We start from the raw sequence: 21317 nt of genomic DNA, 5'->3' as shown, positions 1-21317 counted from the left end.
TCATTGGAGGGACATATCACACCAACACACATACGTCTCACTTGAATCTGTACAGGAGAAAAAGCGCTGGACATGTGGGGGTACCTTGTTACCTGTCGGGAGTAATTCCTTTACATTATATACATGATATACATCTGCACCTATAGAATCCTGACTTTGACATCAAGGCACTCCACAACTTGGTCAATGGGCCAATTAGTTGGACTGGCTGATGGTAATTTAGAACCAGCTAATACACAATTTAAAGCCTAGGAAACATTGGATTAATTTTTCAGTACTCAAAGAATCAAAAACTCATTTCTTATTAATCCAAATTTTGTTTATCTAATATTAGTTTGCTCTGCATTAGCATTTAGGCACTACAGAATATATCATAATTCGATTTATTTCAAGAAGACAATCAAATCTTTAGAACATAGGCATACATTTTGCATGGCATTATATTTACCAAATCTCGAGATTGTCAACTTTCCGATCAAACAGAGGATTATTCAAGACTCTGCTACAATCTCCAGGATGAACTGTCCAACCCACGGCAATAATCAAACCATCAGATGGAATCGCTCTCTCGAATTTAAAGAAACCCAAGGTAAACCATGGAAATCTTTATCAGCTCAACGTACACCCAACACCATAGACGATCATCACAGTGAACCACCCCCCTTTGGCAGATCAGAGACTTTTATAGCCTTTTCCCCCTTACATGGATCAACATGCAACAATTTTAGGGGTAGAAACTGTTCCGATTGGCTAATCCAATTCAATTTGTAAATTCTTCGAGTTTTCTCATGTCTGACTGGTTTCCCATGAGACCTGGCATGGCAAAGGGCAAATGTATATCCTTTTCTGTGGTTCACAGGCAAAGTTCCGGAGTTATAATAATTCATTGTCTTCTTGGTAGTTCACACCGTTCATCACTTGGCACCTCTCCATGCTCCTATCCTTGACAAGGGACATGCCAGTAAAGGAGCTAAGGTCATTTGGAGATCTCCAGAGCTATCCGATTCTGCGCAGTAGTCATCGCGCTCACATGATGGCGGCATCCTCGGAGCTCCATCTTAAGTACTGCAGCCTAGCAGGCCCGAATGCCAACTTAAGCAAAAATAGACATAGCAGTAATTAGAATATAGAAAAAAGGTTCTAAAGTTTAATCCCACGCGAATCCCAATATATATTAGTATTTTCCTAGCTTATGGCAACATTTAAAGCAAGAATACTCACCATTTTGCAGCACTGGAAGCACAAACCATCACAAAAGCAACATGAACCATGCAATTCTCTATTTCACCACATTCTAGAGTTAGTTTGCGTACCTGAGTTAATTAATTTAGTTGTTCTGCCATGCACTTAGCATTTTAGTCCCACGTATATCTTGTGTTTATCAAGGTGTAAAGGTTGGTTAGTTGTCTCACTTCAAACTACTTAGTACGAGGTAATGCTTAGAATGATTATGTAATTAATTTTCATGCAAATAGAGGAGGTATACAAAATTTTGTTTTACCTGCTCCATCAACTGGAACATAGCTCCCAAATCAATAGATCTTGTTTCAGATGCCCAACAGTAGTAACGTTCGTTGCCCGGTGCTAACACCCAGACAGTGCATGCAGGGGTACTTGTCGTGAGGTATTGAGGTGATGCCAAAGAATAGAATCTTTTAGTCCCTCCTCACTGCTTTTGAGTCTGTAAACCCATCTTTGTTCACGGTGAAATAAAAGTTGCGTAATATTTTTTTTTACAGATATCGGGATGTATGGTTTATCAATCAATGTCCACCGGAGATCTTTTAATAGAGTTTTTACATCTCACTGTGTAAAAAGTCTATTACAAAACTCACAACACACTACCTAGAAATCAACCACTCTATAAAAGATCTCCGGTGATTGATAAACCATGCATCCCAACATCTGTAAAAAATATTATGCTCTCATATTACCATCTCCGATTATGTTAGGGTTCATGTTATATCAGGATTTAGATTCTAGCATGCACTAATTTTGCCACCTTTCCCGAAATCTCCATAAGCGGTAGGAAGTAGGTGGGAGGCAATATTTCCAGAGTTGGAATGTACTGTGAATCAAATGTGCATGTTTATTGACCTTCACCAACTCCTCTCTCTGATCTTTGCCTACACTGGAAAAGGTCTGGAAAAGGTTGGATATTTACTACAGACAAGGGAAGGAGTAAAACATTTTCCTGAGTGGGAAAAGGGTTGCAGTGAAAGAATTTGCAATTGCTCAGCAGCTTTTTGAATGAGCAAGTATAAGGGTGAATATTTGCTGATTTCAACACAAACGTTTGCTGGAAGTATGGTGTCAAGGCCCACCTCCGTAAACTCTTGTGCAATCTGAAACCATGCAAGAACACACACCTGTGGGTGCATTTTAGCTACTCTCTTTAAGAAACTGACTCCTGATGTATTGTCATGCATTAAACACATTTTACCAAGTAGTGACTGAGAACTTGTATTTAAAACTCGATAACACATTTGTTTGAACATGCAAAAAGGTTTTCGCACATTTTATTTTGAAATTAAGCAGCAATATTCAGTATTGCAAGCTGAGCTCCCATTTCCCTAGAGTACTCGCCCTAAATGTAAAGGCGTTGGCATTAGTGAATCATATATACAAGTATTGACAACTTCTACAGGTTGGTTACAATTGTTGCCTTGGTGCAGACAATCCTCTTTCACACATTTCATACTATGGCACTGTAAATTGGCTGGCAAAGTGTGGTAACTATGCCTGTCTCTAGAGTGTGATCTCTTGACATTCTAGATTGATGATGACTGTACTGAGGATTCCATTTTCAGTCAATTCAACCCGTGTAATCAGGGTTGTGTGGCTGAGGTGCTCTTTAATAAAGCACTCACTTACCATTTCAGCTGTGTCTGGATCTTCAGCCAGTGCTTAAGGATTGTCGTCAGGAGGTCACTGCAGCTTGCACCACACATTGCCCCTGCTATGCTGCAATGATTGTAACAACACGACTACTAACCATCACACTCCTACACGTGTGACAATGCGGACAATTTCAGTCCCACAAAGCTGGGGTGGTACGTTATAGTAATTTTTAAAGTATAAAGAATTAATAATTAACTTTTGTTGTGCTCCTGTATAAATTAGCCAGGCAGCAGCACCCTGTGGCACATTGTAACAAGCGTCGGTGTCGGTGTTGCCAATTAAGCACTGAGCACTGGAAACCACCGGCTCAGATTAAGCACTGCTTCACACAAAGCATTTGTACTGTAGTGGGTTATGCCTAATTTGTCCACTGCATCCAGTGTACAAAATAAAAATTAAAACTTGTTGTCATTAGCCCCAAAAAGTATGTCAAGGGCGTTGGGAATTCCACATCCTTGGTCAAAGATTAATTTATTTTCGAAATCCCCGAGAACTCTACAGAAATGACCCCTTGCTGGATTAAGAATTTTTCTACTTTTCAGCAATCTATAACTTTGAGATCTCCTGAGGGTTTCACGCCTATTTCTCTCACAATTTGCAAGTAAGTACAAAGCACAAAATAAGCAATGTCTATTTTCTTCGGCTAAGGAACAAATTCAAACAGTGTCTGGGTCTTTGCTGGAGCACACAGCGCTTTCGTCTCACTTCGCATTGTGAGTGAAAGGAAATGTGGATTTGTGATCCTGTAAGAAGTTGGTGCCAAAGAAAGAAGCTATAACGAAAACAACAGTGTCTCAACCGGTTGTCATTAATAAGGACTGTTACAGCAAGTTCATAAATCTCTAGAGAAAGGGAAAAAAGGAGCGGGAGACCAAGAGTCGATTTGGAAGGGTTGTTATTTGTAGGTAGTTATAACAGCACTACGATACAATTAAATTTAGAGTAACCATAACTACCAAGTGTGCACTGAACGTGCTAGTGTAAGTGAACGGCGCAGTGACACAGGTGATAATAAACAGCATGAACGGCGAGAAACAGTAAAAGCAAAAAGTCAATTAAGGGGTCAAAGGTACAAATTAGGTTGATACAAATGCAGTATTATGATTTAGGTAGGTTTGAGTGACCCTGTAGAAGCCGTGAATAACGCTGCGTTGTCGATGGCGCTTCGACCTGTTCAAATTAGGGTCATCATCAGGACGATGGTTACTAATTTCTTAAATAGTGCTGTATAAAGGGAAAGGAGAATAAGAAAGTGTGAGAATGAGTAGGCCCTGGATACAAGTAGATAAGGTTATACAAAAAAAGGATGGTGCCAGGTGAGTAAATCAGAAATACCTGGTAGTACAATGTTGCAGTAATCACGACTGTACAGTTGTACGGTGAAGAGATCAGGTATAGGTGATGGCTGGGGAGGAAGGCAAAAGGAGGACATAATTATCATGATCTGTGGGTCATGGGGACCTTTCTGAAGCAATAAGGCGACAGGGGCCAGCACAAGAAGTACCTGGGGGGTGTGTGTTGAGATGCGAATAATTAGAAAACAGCCCGGATTGATTTAGTGCAGGCTGCCAACTTGGTTTCTAGACTTGGAAGAGAAAAAGGGGGAGGTTGAAAAGGCACCCAGAGGAAGGAAGAGTCACGATAGGAGTGGAGCCATCAAACTATAATCAGGGCACTAGGAGTATTCGGCCCGGAACGAATGAAACCATCGGGATCTTTCCTGGGAGCCATGAGTCTGCTGCGCAGAACGAATGGGTCCTGCGGAGGCGGTGGAATTCAGTCACCGTAATTGGCCGGGCAGGGTTGGGAGGGGCACGGACTTCATGCTAGAGTCAGCGTTTTGGGGGAAATTAATCCCGGCAGGACGAGTGAAGCGTCTACACTCCCTGGCAGACATGCTCGGTTAAATGCCATAGCCGGAGACCAGCAGATCACGAGGTGCGGGAGCACTATCATGATCACGTGGTGTGAGGGCGCTAGTACGAGGAGGGTGGCCAAGGCTGGTGCCCCTGGGTGATGTAGTAGGGAAAGACGCCAGAAGCAAGATGGCGATTGAAAGTAGAGACACTGAGTATAATGTGACAATGAGTGTAATACAATTTAAAGTTAAAACGAACTTCTCAAGTCATGGTAGAAACTTATTGGGTACATTACAGGGAAGAAATGCGAGTAGGTCCACGTTGATAAAACAAGATGAATGAAGCTAACATTTGAAAATGAGTACAGGTCTTTATACAAAGGTGCATAAATGTTTGTGTAGACACAGTAATTAAGAGTTTAGTCAGCATATAGTCAATTCCTGTCTTATAGTCAAGTATAAAAGGAGACCATCCCTAAGGGATTTATTTCAACGACATGAGGCATACAAATATATTTTCTATAACAGAGTCAATTCCTGTCTTATAGTCAAGTTTCAAAGGAGACCATCCCTAAGGGATTAACGTCAAGGACATGAGGCATACACATATGTTTTCTATAACCGAGTACTTCGGGAGGATGATATATAAACATACATTAATTGGCAAAGATGGTGCTTGTCCATATACATAGAAGGTCATATTCAATGCATATATACAAAATTACAGTAGGTGAGGGAGAGTATGGGTTTTTAGAATATCATAATGGTGTACACTAAATGACAAAGATGGTACTTGTCCACATACATAGAAGGTCATATTCAATACATATATACATAATAACAGTAGGTGAGGGAAAGCATGGGGTTTTAGGATGTTGTGATGACATTGTTCCATTCATCTAAGGAGTTGAGCCCATTGGTCACCGAATTGCAGCGGGCGATCCACCTGCACTCGCATTTATTCAACAGGAGTTGTAGATTACCACCACGTATGGGCAGTTCAGGGCGGTCAATGACCTGCCATGTCAGGTCTGTTTCCGAGTGGTTGTGTTCTTTGAAGTGTGCAACTATTGGTGCTGTCTCAACATTGCATCTGATGCGACTTTTGTGTTGGGTGATGTGTTGCTTCACCATCTGGGTAGTATTTGTAATGGCCTACGATGGGAGGGAGTCCCCAGCAATAGGGTCAGTAAGGTAATAAAAAAAACTGGACCATACTTCGCACTTTTGCACCTTACAAAGAACCTCCTTTATTCTCATTTAAAAGAGGCAACAACCTCTCTGACAAACTGGTCCATGCCATCACCTGGCCACAGAAGGAAAAGGCAAATCCATCTGTGACTTCTATGTGGGGACTCCCTCCCATCGTAGCGCATTACAAATGCCAAACATGCAGCGTCTGTGATCTTACCATCAAGCCCAAAGTATTTGTCACTTCAGATCACACTTACCAACTCAAACAATTTTCCAGCTGTCGCACCACTAATGTCATCTACGCAATACGTTGCCCCTGCAATCTACTATACATTGTCCAGACTACCCAGAGGGTGAAGCAACGCATCACCGAAAACAAAAGTGACCAATGGGCTCAACTCCTTAGATGAATGGAACAATGTCATCACGACATCCTAAAACCCCATGCTTTCCCTCACCTACTGTAGTTATGTATATATGTATTGAATATGACCTTCTATGTATTTGGACAATTACCATCTTTGTCATTTAGTGTACACCATTACGATATTCCAAAACCTACACTCTCCCTTACCTACTATAATTTTATAAACATGTATTGAATATGACCTTCTATGTATGTGGACAAGCACCATCTTTGCCAATTAATGTATGTTTATATATCTGCCTCCCGAAGTGCTCGGTTATAGAAAACATATATGTATGCCTCATGTCCTTGACGTAAATTCCTTAGGGATGGTCTCCTTATATACGTGATTATTGGACAGGAATTGACTATATGCTGACTAAACTCTTTATTACTGTGTCTACACAAACATTTACGCACCTTTGTATAAAGACCTGTACTCATATTCAACTGTTACCTTCATTCATCTCGTTTTATCAACGTGGACCTACTCTGATTTCTTTCCTGTAATGTACCCAATAAGTTTCTACCATGACTTGAGAGGTTAGTTTTAACTTTAAATTGTATTACACTCATTGTCACATTATACTCGGTGTCTCTACTTTCAATCGCCCTCTTGCTTCTGGTGTCTTTCCCTACTACATTCCCCAGGGGCACAAGCTTTGTCTACCCTCCTCCTACTAGCACCCTCACACCACGTGATCATGATAGTGGTCCCGCTCCACGTGATCTGCTCATCTCTGGCTATGGAATTTAACCGAGCATGTCTGCCAGCGAGTGTAGACGCTTCACTCGTCCTGTCGGGATTAATTTCCCCCACACCGCTGACTCTAGCATGAAGTCACGTGCCCCTTCAAGACCCGCTCGGCCAATTACGGTGACTGAATTCCACCACCTCCACAGGACTCATTCGCTCTGGGCAGCAGACTCATGGCTTCCAGGAAAGATCCCAATGGTTTCATTTGTTCTGTGCAGAATACTCCTAGTACCCTGAATATAGTTCGATAGCTCCACTCCTATCGTGACTCTTCCTGCCTCTGGGTGCCTTCTCAACACGCCCCCCCCCCCTTTTCTCTTACAAGTCTAGAAACCAAGTTGGCAGCCTGCACTAAATCAATTCGGGCTGCGTTCTAATTCTTCGCATCTCAACACACGCTCCCCAGGTACGTCTTGTGCTGGCCCCTTTTGCCTTATTGCTTCATATAGGTCCCCGTGACCCACTGATCATGATAATTATGTCCTCCTTTCGCCTTCCTCCCCAGCCATCGCCTATACCTGATCTCTCCACCGTATAACTGTACAGTCATGATTACTGCAACATTGTGCTACCAGATATTTCTGATTCACTCACCTGGCGCCATCCTTTTACCTTATAACCTTATCTACTTGTATCCAGGGCCTACTCATTCTCACACTTTCTTATTCTCCTTTCCCTTTATACAGCACTATTTAAGAAATTAGTAACCATCGTCCTGATGATTATCTTAATTTGAACAGGTCGAAATGCCTTCGACAACGCAGCGTTATTCACGGCTTCTACGGGGTCACTCAAACCTAACTAAATCATAATACTGCATTTGTATCAACCTAATTTGTACCATTGACCCCTTAATTGACTTTTTGCTTTTACTGTTTCTCACCGTTCACGCTGTTTTTATCACCTGTGTCACTGCGCCGTTCACTTACACTAGCAGGTTCAGGCACACTTGGTTGTTATGGTGTAGGAGAGTGGCATCGACTGCATAGTTGCCCCCAATTTTTTGCTGTTTTGACTGTTTTCTGACTCTAGCCAGGCTGTGGTCCTGCTATCCAGGACCCCAGCCTATCTGCTTCCTCTCTAAACTAATCTTGTTTCTTGTTTCCAATCTTTATTTCGGCCATTTGGCCATAAAAGATACACAATACACATATACAATCACAGATAAATCATTTCATAAAAAGATAAAACCATTGGAATGCATGTGCTAAAACTGCTATACAAACTATACATAAAAAAAAAAAAAAAAATTTTTTTAAGAGGGACCCAACGCCTTTAAAATACGGTTACACGTATGCCAAACATTGGTAAGAAATTTTGTTAATGCGAAGACAGTTGGGCCAGAGACATCAGATTTTAAAATCCTGTACATTGGTGCATATTCCCTGCAGCCCATATTCCTTATCAGCGGGAGGAGCCAGTATTTTCTTGCTACCTTATAGGCTGGGCAGAAGAAAGCCACATGCAAGTCAGTTTCCTCCGTAGCATCACAAACCGGACACTGCTTTGTGGTGGGAGCCGATGACCAGGTGCTTGTAAAAGACCGGAAAGGCAGTGTGCCGTATCTCCATTGGAGAAACAGCTTTCGGGCCAGTACAGGGGAAATAGGATCCAGTACCTTCTCAAACCTATAGCGATCCTTGCTTTGCAGAAACACGGAGGATAAGGACCCTTCTGCCTGGGTAGCTTGGGCCCTGGCTAATTTGTGCTCGTGGTATACATTAGCCAGGGACTTTTTGGAGATATTTGGTGCGGCATTCGCCGGCTCAGTCCATAAATCAGGGAGCCCTAATTCCATGCAAGTGGCTAGGATGTTTTTGACCCAAGGGATATTAAGCACTTTTGGGTGATTCAGAAGTTCGACCAGTTCCGCCCGATATTCTGTAAGATCATTGCTACTCCACAGCCTGCGCCAGAAGGCTATGGGTCTCAGGCTTATTTCATCAGCTAACGGTCGTAAACCCAAATCAAGCCTCAGGGGGAGGAGCGGGGTGCTGGGCGGGAGTGCGGCTATCTGTCTTATAAACTTGTTTTCCGTTAGTGACAGACTCCGGCAAGATGTGTGACCCCATAGTTCCGCCCCATACATTATCGCTCCCCTAGCCTGGGCCTTATATATCTGGATTAGTGCCCCCAGTGGACGGTATGATGAACCAGTCATCATCCGGGCGATGCCCCCAGTGGTTTGTATGAGTTTGAGGTTAGCCCTACTCTGATGAGATCCCCAAGTCATGGTTTCGTTGAGAGTCACACCAAGGTGTTCAAAGGTGGCTACTCTCTCGAGCCGTACAGCTCCCAATTGCGGATTTGGCCGCAATTTTTGGCTCGGATTCAAAACCATGAATTTGGTTTTTGCCGCATTAATTTCCAGCCCCCTATCAGTACAGAAGGCCACGAAGGAATCAAGAATCCTCTGTATACCCATAGGGGTTTTGGATAGCAGCAGGGTGTCGTCCGCAAACATAATTGCGGGCACCCTGCTGCCATTTAATTTAGGGGCGTCGGTATAGTCAGTGGCATTCAGATGGGCGATTACCCCGTTGACGAAGAGGCAAAACAGGGTCGGTGCCAACACACAACCCTGTCTTACCCCCCGGCCAACGGGGAATCTATCGGCCAGTTCCCCCGACCTCCCGCACCTCACTCGGGCGTAATTTTTGTGGTGCAGCCTCTGTAAGGTCAACAGGATGTCCGGGGGAACGCCCATCTCTGCCAGGACGCTCCAAAGTTTCCCCCTGGCCACCAAGTCGAAGGCGGCCCGTAAGTCCACAAAGATTGTGTACAGACTACCGCCCTCGAATTTTGCTGTCCTCCAATAGATTAGGTTCAATCTGAAAACCTGGTCCACTGTGGATACCCCCTTCCTAAATCCCGCCTGGTAGGGACTAAGGGCGCCCACCTCCTCCATCCAGTCCTGGAGCCTATTCAGCAAAACCCTACCAAACAGTTTCTGTGCCACGTCTATTAAACTGATTGGTCTGTAGTTGGCTGGGAGGAGAGGCGAGCCCTTTTTAAAGATGGGGACCACCTCTGCCCCCAACCAAGTACTAGGGATTTCCATGCCACCAAGAACTCCATTGAAAAGGGCGGCAAGGTAAGGGGCCCAAACAGTGGGCTCCTGTTTAAACATATCCCCTGGTAATCCATCCAGTCCCGGCGCCTTTCCAGAAGCCAGTCCTGAGATGGCAGCGGTGACCTCGCCCAGCGTTATTGGCTCCCCTTCAAAGTCCGGCCAGCCCACCTCAACAACAGCAGGAGATTCTCCCGGCTCAGAACTGTATAGGGTCTGGAAATGAGCCTGCCACACCCCTGGGGCAATGTTAGGCTCTAGTGCCGATTGTAAATTCCCCGACCCCCCGTTCAATATCCTCCAAAACAGGCGTTGGTTTTGGGTCGCTAGGGCCTTGGTGAGTTCTTCCCACTGATTTTCCTCCCATTCTGCCTTAGCGTGGGCAATGAGTTTCTTGTAAGCTCGCCTGCTTTGTTTAAGGCTATCCCTCCCTAAACCCTCCTTGATTAGTCTAAGGAGTTCTGTTTTTGCCCTTCTGCATACTAGGTTATACCATGATGTTTTGCCTTGCCGCCCCCCTTTTGGTTTTCGTGAACTACAGGTGAAATGAGGTGCCGCAGCTTTTATAAGGTCCTCATGAGCCTTGTACAATTTGCCCTGGGAGTCTTTGTTGTTTGCCTCGGTGTTCAAGCTCCCCACAGTTTCCAAGATGGGAGTTATCCCATCATAGAGCATGGGGAGTTTATTCTTGCTTGTAACCAAGTGCTCCCACCTGATTCTTCTCCTGCTGTTGTCAAGGAGGAGCGCAGGGTTGTTCCCTTCCGCGTTAGTCACGAGAGCTTGGGGGCCAGGGTGGACAAGGTCAAGCTCAAGTGCATTGTGGTCACTATCGGTCCTTTCCATCACCCTGAAATCCTGGATTGTCGGCCACTTCACTATTTGGGCCAAGACATAATCCAGACGGGACTCTCTTCCCAGTCTGTTGTAGGTGGTTTTACTGGGTATGTCAGATTTCATTCACCCATTGCAAGCTCTGATTCCGAACTTTAGGGTGAGGGCTGTAATTTGTAGTGCTAGTGGGTCCAAGCCTTCGGAGGTGGAGCTTCCACTAGAGGCACTGCCCATCTGGCCTCTTCTTCCGATGATAACCCGTCCAGAAGGCCAGGGAGTGGCTCAAAATGAGAATTAAAATCCCCTCCCACTACATAGAATGAATCACTCGGTAGGTCAGATATAAAGTTGGAGAGTTCATCTATGGTCGGTGATTCCTTTGCAATTCCCATTGGCCTAGAATAAATGTTAATAAACACAAGTTTAGCTTGGTTGGGCCATGATAATGAAACCACAAGGATATCTTCAGAGTTAGCCGACAACCGCGTTGCCACACAACCCAGATGAGATGCGACCCAGGTCGTAAGCCCTCCTGACGGACGACCTTTGCCTTCCCACCTCGCTGGAATGAAGAATGACATATAGCCTTGGTGACCATAGTCCTCTCTGGCCCAGGTTTCCTGGAACATACATACGTCTCCAGTCTCGATATAATTTGCCCAGTCCGGATCACCCAGTTTATTAGCCAGTCCAGCAACATTCCAGCAAATTAGCCTCAAATGTTCAGGGGTGTTAGTTGCCATGCCAGAGGGGTTAGAAGAGATGGTTCCAGACTCTACTGCAATCGGGAATTCTGACGCATTACCAACAGTAGGGGCCGATGGTTCGGAAAGTCCACTGGAGCCGTTCTCCACAAGTGTTGGCTCATTCAATATTCCAGAGGCATTGTCAACATTGTGGGCAGATAGATCAGAAAGTCTGCTGGTGCCATCATCCAGGAACACTGGATCGTTCAGTGGACCAAGAGTTTTACCAACAATCGGGGTGGATGGCTTGGAAAGTCTGCAGGAGCCGCAATCTCGGGTCATTGGCGTGTGAGCGGAAAGTCAATCAACCCCATCCAAACCATTCAAACAATTGAAACGGTTGAAATAAAAATAGGGTGTGTCCGGCAATTGGAGATTTGGGCGTTGTACATAGTCCTTGTGTCTGCGTCTATGTTCCACCCTTATCCACTCATCATGCGGTGGGGCATGGTGCATGCGGATAGGGGGGAAAAAAGAAGGATACTGGAAGGGTCTGAATAGTGGAATCCAGTGATCTATTTATTCCTTCATAGATATGCAGAACAGTGCCCGGATCTTTAAAAGTTACCAAGATGCAATCCCCTATTATTGTTTTTCTGGTCTTCCCTAACCAAGGGACCCTTCTAACCATAATAATCTCATTATTAAAATGAGATGGTAGGGGTCGGTTCCAATTTAGCCATTTAATGACCTTTTTCTTTAGGGATTGGTAGTCTTCATTTTCCCCTGATCTTAAATGGGGGGCACCTGCTAGGACCACCGTTAGACTATTAGCTTCTGGCGGCAGATCTGGTCTCCGTGGTCTTGGGGCTTGCCGGCCCGGGGAGAGTAGAGGGGCGCTGCCGGCTTCTTGGTGGCCGCCATTAATCCCTGTCTGGGAACTTTGAGGGGCAGAGTCTATTGGTTGTGAAGGCCTATTGGTTGAGTTACTGCGCGGTGCCTGGACTGAAATAGCCATTAATGGCTGCAGGGGGGGGGCAGTAGGCACGCTCTGAGGGGGGACTTTGTTGGCACCCTGTGAGGCTCCTAATTTAGGAGGGTTTCCTGCGGGGAGATGAGGTCCCATATTTTTGGATTGCTTACTAACTAAGGTGTTCAAGGTAGTAAGAGATGTCTCTAGTAGAGTGAGCCTAATCTCCACTTTTTTCAGGCTATCGCTAATGGGCTGCAGGAGGGAACGAAGTAAGAATTCTATACTCCCTATAGATGTGAGAGGGGGATTTATATTAGATGTATTGGCCACTGGGTTGTTATTAGTAACAGCTATATTGGAGCTGGGGGCCTTGGAGGGAAGAACAATAGGCACAGTCTCGTTGTCCTTTCCAGATTGTAGTGCGTTTATATGTTTTTTGCCAAAATCTAGATGGAATAGTTTGGCTTTCCCCCTCCCCCCCATTGACTTCCTACTACGTTTGCTTGGTGGAGGCCTATGCAGCTCCACCACAACACTTTGTTTTGGCTTACTTTTCTTAGTTGCATGCAAAGGGGGAGTTTGGGTTACCAAATTAACGGGGGTAACACAGGTCGTGGAAGGAGTTGTGTCTATGGACTTTCCAGAGACCAACCCAGGGGAACTAGGAATTTCCCGAAGTAAGAGGGGGAAGTCCTCAAGAGTCGGAGGATTTAAGCTATTGGGGGGCGTACCTTCCTCTTGGGAAATAGGATACGGGATGATCTCTGTCAAGGGTCTGCTCTTCATGGATTCAATGGAGCGCCGCCGCTCCGCCCTGCGTCTCTCCAGAGAATTTTCTTTGCCTGCGTCTCCCTTGACAGATTTGAAGTAGTTGTCCAATGTCCCTGTGTTGCTGCCCCCCTCCCTTAATGGAGTTTCACGTGGTCCTGGCGAGGGCATCACCTTAATCAGATTTGAAAGTAAAAAGTAAGGGATATGGCCCAGCCCGGCCTCCTTTGGCCCCTGACGGCCACAGACGGTCCCGCCCTTGTCCCGGGCTTCTCCCGGCGCCCTCCCGCGCGCTCCCGCGCAGCTGTGCACTCAAGCCGGAAATATGCTGGCAGGGGAGGAAAAGGCGGGGCGGTCAGGGAGAGCGGGCCAGCTGGGACGGCCTGAGCAACCCGGGACTCCTGGGAGACTGAGTCCAGGTTGCAGCTCGCAGCCCTGTCGCACACTCACCGCCCAGCAGGAAGCAGCCTGGATTGTCCTCCTCCTGCGACGTGGGACCCGCGGAGCGGGTACCGCTAGCTGTTAGCAGAGGTCCGTAGGGAAGCAGAGGAACTGGCGTCCTTCAGGGTCCCAGAGCCAGCGAGAATCACCAGAGTTTTTAAGGCGGGTTGGGCTGGGCGGGGCGGTCAGGGAGAGCGGGCCAGCTGGGACGGCCTGAGCAACCCGGGACTCCTGGGAGACTGAGTCCGGGTTGCAGCTCGCAGCCCTGTCGCACACTCACCGCCCAGCAGGAAGCAGACTGGATTGTCCTCCTCCTGCGACGCGGGACCCGCGGAGCGGGTACCGCTAGCTGTTAGCAGAGGTCCGTAGGGAAGCAGAGGAACTGGCGTCCTTCAGGGTCCCAGAGCCAGCGAGAATCACCAGAGTTTTTAAGGCGGGTTGGGCTGGGCGGGGCGGTCAGGGAGAGCGGGCCAGCTGGGACGGCCTGAGCAACCCGGGACTCCTGGGAGACTGAGTCCGGGTTGCAGCTCGCAGCCCTGTCGCACACTCACCGCCCAGCAGGAAGCAGCCTGGATTGTCCTCCTCCTGCGACGCGGGACCCGTGGAGCGGGTACCGCTAGCTGTTAGCAGAGGTCCGTAGGGAAGCAGAGGAACTGGCGTTCTTCAGGGTCCCAGAGCCAGCGAGAATCACCAGAGTTTTTAAGGCGGGTTGGGCTGGGCGGGGCGGTCAGGGAGAGCGGGCCAGCTGGGACGGCCTGAGCAACCCGGGACTCCTGGGAGACTGAGTCCGGGTTGCAGCTCGCAGCCCTGTCGCACACTCACCGCCCAGCAGGAAGCAGCCTGGATTGTCCTCCTCCTGCGACGCGGGACCCGCGGAGCGGGTACCGCTAGCTGTTAGCAGAGGTCCGTAGGGAAGCAGAGGAACTGGCGTCCTTCAGGGTCCCAGAGCCAGCGAGAATCACCAGAGTTTTTAAGGCGGGTTGGGCTGGGCGGGGCGGTCAGGGAGAGCGGGCCAGCTGGGACGGCCTGAGCAACCCGGGACTCCTGGGAGACTGAGTCCGGGTTGCAGCTCGCAGCCCTGTCGCACACTCACCGCCCAGCAGGAAGCAGCCTGGATTGTCCTCCTCCTGCGACGCGGGACCCGCGGAGCGGGTACCGCTAGCTGTTAGCAGAGGTCCGTAGGGAAGCAGAGGAACTAAACTAATGTGAGTACCCTAGGTACATACCAATTGGATACTGAGGACACCCTATCAGCTCCTTGTAGATGGTACCCTAGGTACCCAGGGCATGGGTCCCTCTGAGGCCTACCAGGGGCTGCAGCACTTATTGTGCCACCTCTGGGACAGCCATACAAACTGACACCACCAGACCACTACTGTAGTCTGGATAAGGTGGTGCTTGCACCCCTTACAGGGATATAGGTATCCTGTATCCCACTTAAATACAACACATATATCCTCATAGGTCACCCCTAAGGCAGGCCTTGCTAATCCTACAAGGCAGGGTGCTGAGATATGTGTGAGGGGGAACCCCTACCTGAGTAGGGCCCATCTGCAACCTTCATTAAAACTATTGCTGGGTTGTTTGTAGAGCAGCCATCCCATATACCAGTGGTTCCCAAACTGTGCGCCGCGGCACCCTGGTGCGCCACCAAAACCAGCCAAGGGCGCCGCAGTAGCAGATGCTCATCATAATGTATTCTGAATTACACCAGCCTCTGGAATGCAGGCTGGGTGCTCAGTGCCTGGCGACCACTAGGTGGTGCACTTGCTGCCTCGTAGCGTAATAATTTATCATAAGTGAAGAAACACAGGGTAGCAGACATTTCCCTCATTGAAAGTGTTATCAATCCCCACGCGAGGACAGCAGGACAGGAAACAGTTTGGTATTCGGGTATTTATTATGAGCACAAGCCACTGGAATTGGCATCTCGTCTCAGAGGACGTTCCCAAGTCGATGGCACAAGGACATTAAGATTCACTGTATTTTCAAAAAAGAATCGTGGTCCACAGTGTCCAATTCCCACACTGATGAATATTCTCATTTATTTATGTTTATGTTCGTTATTTCCAGTATTTGTGAAGGACAAAAGATTGGGGCTGCATAGCCCCCACGTTACTATGTGATACCTTCACTGTTTGACTTTGTTAGCACTAAATGCAATCCAGTGTAATTCAATTCCAAACTGGTCGCTCCTTCAGGGCAACAGTAGAAGCGCTTACATTTCCTTACTGCACTGCCGTATATATGCCCATAATTGATAACGCTGAGGAACACACCGGATGTTGTCCTTTTTCATTAAAGAGGGGTAGGAAGGTTTTGTCTAAAATATATCTTATCACATCAAGATTAACCCGGAAGCAGCTGGAGGACCGCCTCGTAACAAGAGGTCCAGTACTTTTTCAGAATAACAGTTTTCACCAGTATGCTTGTCCATATTTGTTGATGGCTTTTTCTGGTGCTGTAGCCACATCCCTGGCTTTGTCCACACTATCCGTCCTGGCTTTTTACTCTGCCTTTCAGCTGGTGCATTTTGAGTACTTTAATGGGTGTTCGAATGCCTTCACTGCAGCCTACTCCCATTACAAATATGCTGGATTTTAGTACAGTATTTGATGTATGTGTCAGTACAGTGAAAGACTTTCAGAAGTGAAGCATACAAATGACTGACCTGAAGCAGCGGAATCCTGTGGTTCAGAGGCATTGTGAAAGGGTTTTTTTCATACTGTGGCTATTGCTGCTGTTTTGTTGCTAATTACAGTGGTTTGTATATAGGCAGACAGTATTTAACAGCACTAACTTTCTTAATTGGAGGTATAGCACCAGCAGTACTCTGAATGCCTTGGCATTCTTTACATTGGCTTTAGTACATGAATCCATGGCTGCAAAAATAGGCTTTCTTTCTTGATAAATAGCTTTACTGGAATTGATGTAGACACATGGAAGCCGTCTGAGTGGACCTCGTGCCCTAATGAATCTGTGGTAGGCTACTGACCTGTCATAATGTGAAAGGAAAATCACAAAGCGTACGCATTGCAATTCCTCATTGAATTCTGTGTAGCTCACTAACAGATGTAAGCCCAGTGGTTCACAAACTGTGCGCCGCAGCACCCCAGCGTCCCTGGATTCGGCTGGATGTGTCCAGCTTCAGTTTGATCGCACATGAACAGCAAATAGATGCATTCACTGCACGACCTGAGGGTGCACAAATATTGTGGAAAGAGAGAGCAGACATATCTTTGCATTGCACGCACTATTCACCCTACCTTCGTCCCAATTATTTTCAGGGATTACAATGGATGCACTACAGAGGTTGTGATTACTTACACTTACATACACAAAAACAAAAGAAAATATTGTAATGGGGAGCCGCGGTCAATGGCCAATTGGTCAAGGGAGCCGTAGCTCAAAAAAGTTTGGGAACCAAGTAATCGCGATAGCGTGATAACTTGAGAGTGGCTGCACAGAACCCTGTCATGTTTGGTGTCAAACATCGTGGAATCACACCCCCAAATCCAGCCATGGGAGTGAGGGCATGATTCCCCCCTGCTAGAGGGGCGATATGGTAAAAGCGGCAGATTTTAGACACCATTTTAAAAGTGCACACGTAGTAAAAAATTGATGCTACCTGCCACCCACACAACTCTGGCTGCCTATTGCTGGGCAGAACTCCAGCCACGGCAGCTGGACAATAGGGATCTTGTTGCAGGGAGGTGTTCCCACCTCCCCAGACAGACTATGTGGATTGGAACTGGGTAGGTGCACCATAGGATGTCTTTCAAACTTGCACGTAGGCTTCTCCAGTGCCTACTTCTGCATACACCGCCTCAAACCGGTTCAGGGGCATCCTGTCCCCTGCCCAGGCAGGAAAACACACAAAGGGGAGAGGGTGTAGCCACCCTTTCCCGCCTGAACTCTCATTGGTGGGCTCTGATTCAGACACTCCCCTAATCTCTGGATAAAGGTGGGTGGAGGGTCCCCAGAGCCTCAGATTAATCTTGGACTTCAAAGACTTGAACCTTCGACGAGCTGGCGCACAGCTGAATGAAGAAATCTCCCTTGGGGTAAAGGAGTTACCCCCCTGCTTGGCAGGCACCTGAAACACTGCAAGTGACCCGGTTGGAACTCCGCTGCTCCTACGGACATCGAAGACTTCTGCCTACCCTGAGGTGGGTTTCCAAGCATCCCAGAGGCCAGTGAGTGTGCACAGCAAAGCTCAGCACCGTGGACCCCGTGGGTGCCGAGATCCCCAATACCCCAGGACATCGGCCACCTCTTGCACAGCACACGACCCCAACCAGTGGGGAAGTTGTGCTTTGGCCCATCATTGAGCCAACCGCTCAGCATTACTTGTGCCAAAGGACGACGCTCCAGCCCGCTCCGGCGACCCGTGGGCTCATCTTTACGCACTCCAAATTGCCGTCTCCCGCGGTCCCTTGTCTCTCGACTGGTGGGCCCTAGCGGAGGTCAATCTTTACTTTAAAGGGCTCCCCTGGTTGCTCCAGGCCTGCTCTACAGTCTCCTTGCTGGAGACCTCGCTCAGACCTCGTGGGTCTGCACCGTAGCTATTTTGTGATCCTTGCGTGGGTTGCGGTTGCCAAGGCTTAGTGGATCCAATCCGGACACTAACACCGCAGCGGCCTTCATCCTTCGTGGGACAGTCGCCCTCCAGAAGCTGGCCTTCCTTGAAGCCTCCTGGACCCCGTGGCTGCTGATCCAAGCTACCCGTCTTTTACTGAAAACACCCGACATTGAAGGGCTCTTTCTCCTGAGCTCCCTGGTCACTGGCTAGTGACCCAGACTCTGTCCCCTCTGCTTTCAGGTCCTTTCCTTCAAGATCTACATCTTCAATCTGCACAACATCGACGACGCTTCACGCCAGCAGCAGTTCTTCACCTTTTTCCATTGAAAACGAGATCGCGACCCGACATCGAAAACGACCTATGCACCCGGCTTTCCTGGGGCAGGTAACAGTGGTACCTCGGTACTGTCGTGGGTGTGGGCCCTCCAAAAGCTTAACTCTAAGCTCCTGAACTTGAACTCCTGTTAGAAGTGTCCAGATTCTTGTAATTTCCAACCGCGACATTTCCCATAGGGTTTAATAGAGATCCCGACTGTAGTTTAAACACTTCACCCGTCTCCCGTGGGTCCCCTTCCTCACTACCTTGGGTGGATTCGTAAGGGGCCAGCGACCCTAAGTGCCCTAGGCACTGTCTGCAGAACTGTTGTGGTTCTTATACCACTTTTTTAATATATGGTTTGGTCCCCCCCCTGGGGCCCTGTGATTCCAGTGCTATTTATTGTTGTTTAAATGCTTTATTGAATTGTATCTTTACCTCCTGCCTCACAAGAGACTAGTGGGATTTGTTCTTAGAATAAATACATATATTTTGAATATATACCTGTGTGGACTACTCTTTCATTTGGTCATTCAAGAGGTTATCTATGGTAAAACAATAAGCTTAACACTCCTTCAAGACTTAGCCTGAAGGCTGCTCTCCACAGCTACCACTAGGATAGCTTTCTTTAAAGGTTGTCTTTTAACCTATCACCTTAAGAGTCGAATTGGACTGGTGCAAGGGGTCCCCTATAACTAGTGGACAGCATATGCCAGGCCAACATCTCACATATGGTTACTCCGAATTTAATTGTATTGTAGTGCTGTTATAACTACCTACAAATAACAACCCTTTCAAATCTACTCTTGGTCTCCCTCTCCTTTTTTCCCTTTCTTCTTTTTTTTTTTTTTTAAGTTCAGAAGTTTTTATTGACAATTGTAAAGGTGTCCATAGAAAATCCATAGTAAGAGCCTCATAACAAAATATCCAAGGTGAACATTTTTGCGAATTGACGAATCAGACATATAAATGGCAATGTGTAAAACAAAACAAAAATAACTAATACATATGTAATCTAAAAGTCAATAAGTTATAAGAGAAAGTGGGAACGAGGGGGGCATCAGGGGGGTTTAAAAACTTCTTGCTGTGAGGGTTGTGATTGAGAAATTTTTTGGGCATTTGCATCAAGAAATATCATGACAGGTGACCATGGTGCCAAACGTTTCGTTGCCAAATTAATAGGGTAAACAAAAGCAGTATCTAACCTGTGATTGTGGCAGATGGCGTACCACCAGACTCTATAGGAAATTTGTGTAAAATCTTTCCAGTTAATAGTGATTTGTTGAAAAGCAACAGCCAATAATAGATCGAGAATTTTAACATTAATAGTAATATTTTCCCAAACAGGTGAGAGACTTCCCAAGAAGATATTAGTGAAAGAAAAGGAAAAATTGACGTCAAAAATTAAATTGATTTGAGTCCATACTTGTTTCCAGAAATTACAAACAAAATCACAGGAGAACAACATGTGGTATAAATCAGCATTTGGAGATAGACATGTCCAACAAGCATCCGATACAGTTGAAAAACTTTTGCTTAAAACATGCGGTGATAATAAAAGTCTGTTATATACAAAAAAAGTGTTTGCGTTGTATTTGCTGCTCTAGAGGATTTGCTTATTTTAATCCATAAATTCCTCCATAGAGAGATTGGCCAAGAGGTCCAGAAATCATGCTCCCACGCTATTTCTGCTTTAGATTTCTGTCTGATGGTGGCAGAAGCACGTAAAAATCCATATATAGTGGAGGCTTTAGGTGTATTTTTTAACATGGTATGTAAGTGTGAGATAGAGTCAGGAGTGCTGGAAGAAATAGGTGTGTTTGATATGTGAGTATATGTGGACATCACGGCTTCCCTTAATAAGTTATATTTGGTGGTGAATGAAGTGGGCAAGTTAAACAGTTGGCTAAGTGAGGCAAAGGGCAAGAAAAGTGATTGGGAGAATAATTGGTGAATCCAAATTAATCCTCTCTGTCTCCAAGATTTCCAATAAAAGGGTTTATTGTGAATGAGCAGGTTTTGATTATTCCAGATAGTTGATGCGAGAAAAGAGTATGTAGTGTGCGGTGTAGGAGGAGGTAGTGGCTGTAGGAGTTTGGAGGTGAATTTAATTATGGGAGTAGACACAGTTTGCGGTTTACGTGAAAAAGAGAGATACTCCTGAAAGTAAAAGGGAGAAAGAAAGAGACGATCAATTGAGGTCACAAAGGAGAAGTATCCGTGAGATTGAGTAGCCAAAAAGATGCCTGGCGTAGAAGGAATGCTTTCTGATACGTACGAAAGTCTGGAAAATTAACTCCGCCTTCATCCTTGGAGCAGATTAATCTCTTCAGAGACATTCTGGGTTTTTTATTGTTCCAAAGGAATGAGGAGAGAATTGAATTAATTTTGTTAAGTGATTTAACCGGAATTGGAATTGGTATGTTATATATAGTATATAAAACTATGGGAGATAGCATCTTCTTAATGGTGTCTAAGCGACCCCACCAGGATAGATAAAGAGGATGCCATCTGGCAGTTAGGTCCAAGAGTTT

The 21317-nt window shown here is 46.4% G+C and overlaps 1 protein-coding gene across 1 annotated transcript in view; it reads right to left on the bottom strand.

The window, feature by feature from the left end:
• IDUA (alpha-L-iduronidase) overlaps window positions 1-21317 on the bottom strand; it is a 1533398-nt gene that overhangs the window by 1199214 nt on the left and 312867 nt on the right. The gene's annotated exons all lie outside the window — the stretch shown is intronic.

Source organism: Triturus cristatus, chromosome 2_2 (genome assembly GCF_964204655.1).
Source record: "Triturus cristatus chromosome 2_2, aTriCri1.1, whole genome shotgun sequence".
In the NCBI taxonomy this organism is placed as follows: domain Eukaryota; kingdom Metazoa; phylum Chordata; class Amphibia; order Caudata; family Salamandridae; genus Triturus; species Triturus cristatus.
Note: the sequence above shows the minus strand (reverse complement) of the source record. Positions and strands in the feature narration are given on the sequence as shown.